General features: G+C 40.6%; 1 pseudogene; it reads left to right on the plus strand.

The window, feature by feature from the left end:
• Positions 1-230: 230 nt before the first annotated feature.
• Positions 231-331, plus strand: LOC140731311 (U6 spliceosomal RNA; annotated as a pseudogene).
• The last annotated feature ends 3,354 nt before the right edge of the window (positions 332-3,685 follow it).

The following is a 3,685-nucleotide window of genomic DNA, read 5'->3' on the forward strand; positions in this document are numbered from 1 at the left end:
CATCCAGAATTTTGTGTGTGTTTCCAGCATCTGCAGAATCTCTTGTGCTTACAAAAGAAGAGGTTCAGTACTCTAGGACTTCATTTCCTGGAAGTCAGGGGATTGAGAGGTGACCTGACAAAGCTGTCTAGATCATGAGGGGGATAGGCAGGGTGAAAGTATGTTTTTACCTCTGAGGGAGGGAGTGTTAAAAACAAGCAAGCATAGGCTTAAGATCAGGAGCTTTTTTAAGCAGCACATACTGTATACAGACATTGGAATGATACAAAGAAGATTAGCATGGCCCCTGCACAAGGATGACATGAAAATTTGTGAAGTGTCCAATACTTTTCAGCTTTGTTCTATTGTCATGAAACAACAAATTTCACTTCCTGTAAGACAGTGATTATAAATCTGATTCTGATTTAAATGGGGCATCAGGGCAGCTTCTTCATGCCAAGAGTTGCTGGTATTTGTAATTAGCTGCCAGAAATAACAACTGAGATAGGCATATTAGCAACAATTAGAAACCATCTGGATAAGTACACGGATATGAGAGGTTGAGAGGACTTGGCGCCTAACGTGGGCAGATGGGACTAATTTTCTGGGCAATACTGTCTTCATGGACAAGTTTGACTAAAGAGCCTGCTTCCATTCTGCAAGACTTTCAGACTCTAATATAGGTACTGATATACTTATTTTGAAGTCATTTTTGACAGACTCTTTGCTAGTTAGAGTGCCTTGTGTCTTGTCATGTTATAATACGAGTTCAAAGTTCAAAATAAAATTTATTATCAGAGTACATACATCCATCACTCACAGCCCTGAGATACTTTTTCTGCAGGGTTGTATGTGGTGACATGATTAGAAATTTTACTTCAAACTTAGACCATAAGACCATAAGACATTGGAGCAGAATTAGGCCATTCAGCCCATTGAATCTGCTCCACCATTCCATCATGGCTGATCCCAGTTCCCACTCAACCCCATACACCTGCCTTCTCGCCGTATCCTTTGATACCCCGACCAAACAGGAAATGATCAACTTCTGCCTTAAAAATACCCATGGACTTGGCCCCCACCATAGTCTGTGGTAGAGCATTCCACAGATTAACTACTCCATGGCTAAAATAAATTCCTCCTTAACTTTGTTCTAAAAGGTTGCCCTTCAACTTTGAGGCTGTGCCATCTAGTTCTGGATATCCCCACCACAGGAAATATCCTCTCCATCCACCCTATCTAGTCCTTTCAACATTCAGTAGGTTTTAATGAGATCCCCGCACATTCTTCTAAATTCCAGTGAGTACAGGCCCAAAGCTGCCAAACACTCCTCATATCTTAACCCCTGCATTCCTGGAGCCATCCTCGTTAACCTGCTCTGAACTCTCTCCAACGACAACACATCCTTTCTGAGATATGGCACCCAAAACTGTTGACAATACTCCAACTGTGGCTTGATTAGTGTCTTATAGAAACTCAGCAGTATCTCCTTGTTTTATATTCCATTCCCCTTGAAATAAATGCCAACATTGCATTTGCCTTCGTTACCACAGACTCAACCCATAAATGATCCTTGTGGGAGTTTTGCATGAGGGGTCCTAAGTTCCTCTGCACCTCTGATGTTTGAACCTTCTCCCCATTTAGATAATAGTCCTCACTATTGTTCCTTTTACCAAAATGCATCATCATACATTTCCTAACACTGTATTCCATCTGCCACTTTTTTGCCCATTCTTCCAATTTGTCTAAGTCCTGCTGCAATTGCATTGCTTCCTCAGCACTACCTACCCCTCCACCTATCTTTGTATTATCTGCAAACTTTGCCACAAAGCCATCAGTTCCATTATCTAAATCATTGACAATCAATGTGAAAAGTAGCTGTCCCAATACTGACCTCTGAGGAACACCACTTCTCACCGGCAGCCAACCAGAAAAGGACTCTTTTATTTCCACTCACTGTCTCCTGCCTGCCAGACATTACTCTATCCATGCCAATATCTTTCCTGCAGTGCCATATGGCACCTTATCAAATACCTTTGGAAAATCCAAGTAAATGACATCTACTACTTCTCCTTTGTCCACCCTGCTTGTTACTTCTTCGAAGAACTCTAACAGATTTTTCAGGCAAAATTTCCCTTGACAGAAACCATGCTGACTTTGATTTATTTTATCATTAGTCTCCAAGTACTCCAAAACCTCATCCTTAATAATAGACTCCAACACTATTCCAACCACTTAGGTTAGGCTAACTGGCCTATAGTTTTTTTTTCTTTCGCCTCCCTGCCTTCTTAAGGAGTGGAGTGACATTATAATCTTCCAGTCCTCCGTGACTTTCAAGTGATTTTTGAAAGATCATGACCAATGCCCCCATTATCTCTTCAGCAGCCTCTCTCAGGACTCTGGGATGTTGACCATCTGGTCCATGTGACTTATACACCTTAAGATATCTGAGTTTGCCTAGTGCTTTTTCCTTTGTAATAGCAAACTTGATTTTGTTTTATTGAGGAACGGTACAGAAACCTTCCATATGCTCTTCAGTTACAAGCATTTCCAATTATAGCTAGCAAGTGTTTGCATGAAAATTTGAGTTAGAGGATGTTCAGTGCATCAGTGTGGAAGAAAAAAAGGTCAAAGAATAAGGAACAGGAGAGTAAAAGATGCAATAATGTTTAAAAACACAGTGTAAAGACAGATGAGTTCAGGCATTAGTTGTGTTTGTGAGAACATAGAACATAGAACAGTACTATAACAACCCCTTCAGCCCATAATGTTGTGCTGGGCTAATGAACAAATTTAATATACTACTGTATTAAAATAGTTTATAGAAATAATAATAATTAAACTAATCCTTTCTGCCTACATAATGTTGATATTTCTCCACTCTCTGCACAATTATAACACCACAAGACTATAAGATATAGGATCAGAATTAGGCCATTTGGCCCATCAAATTTGCTCTGCCATTTCATCATGGTTCATCCATTTTTCTTCTCAGCACCAATCTCCTGCCTTGCCCCTATATCCCTTCATGCCCTGACCAATCAAGAATGTATCAACCTCTGCCTCTAATAGACATAAAGACTTGGCCTCCACAGCTGCCTGTGGCAATGGATTCCACAGATTCATCACTCCCTGGGTAAATAAATTCCTCATCTCCATTCAAAAAGGACACACCTCTATTCTGAGGCTGTGTTCTCTGGTCTTAGACTCCCCCACAATAGGAAATATCCTCTCCACATCCACTCTATCAAGACCTTTCACCATTCAAAAGGTTTCAATTAGGTCACTCCTCATTCTTCTAAACTCCAGTGAACACAAGCCCAGAGCCATCAAACACTCTTCATGTGACAAGCCATTTAAATCTGGAATCATTTTTTGAACCTCCTTTGAACTGTTACATACCCCATGGGTAACTTGTGACTGTCTTATGAATATGATGTAATGGTCTTGTGATGGTGGGGTGATGCAATTTCTTGCCAGTGTGAGGTCACATGATGTAATTTTCACTCTAGTGAGAGGTCATGTGATGGCCTGTATCAACAGGTATAAAAAGGGAAAGTCTTGCTGTGACGCAGGTCAGTTCGTGGTTTAATTCGTCAGTGACTCCATTATGCTGTGTATTCATCTCATGGTGCAGTTTTGTTTTAAAGTGGAGTTTTACTTTCTGCCTTAAGTCTCAAAGTTTCACAACACTGCCAGTTTTAGT

Source organism: Hemitrygon akajei, chromosome 7 (assembly GCF_048418815.1).
Source record: "Hemitrygon akajei chromosome 7, sHemAka1.3, whole genome shotgun sequence".
NCBI lineage: Eukaryota > Metazoa > Chordata > Chondrichthyes > Myliobatiformes > Dasyatidae > Hemitrygon > Hemitrygon akajei.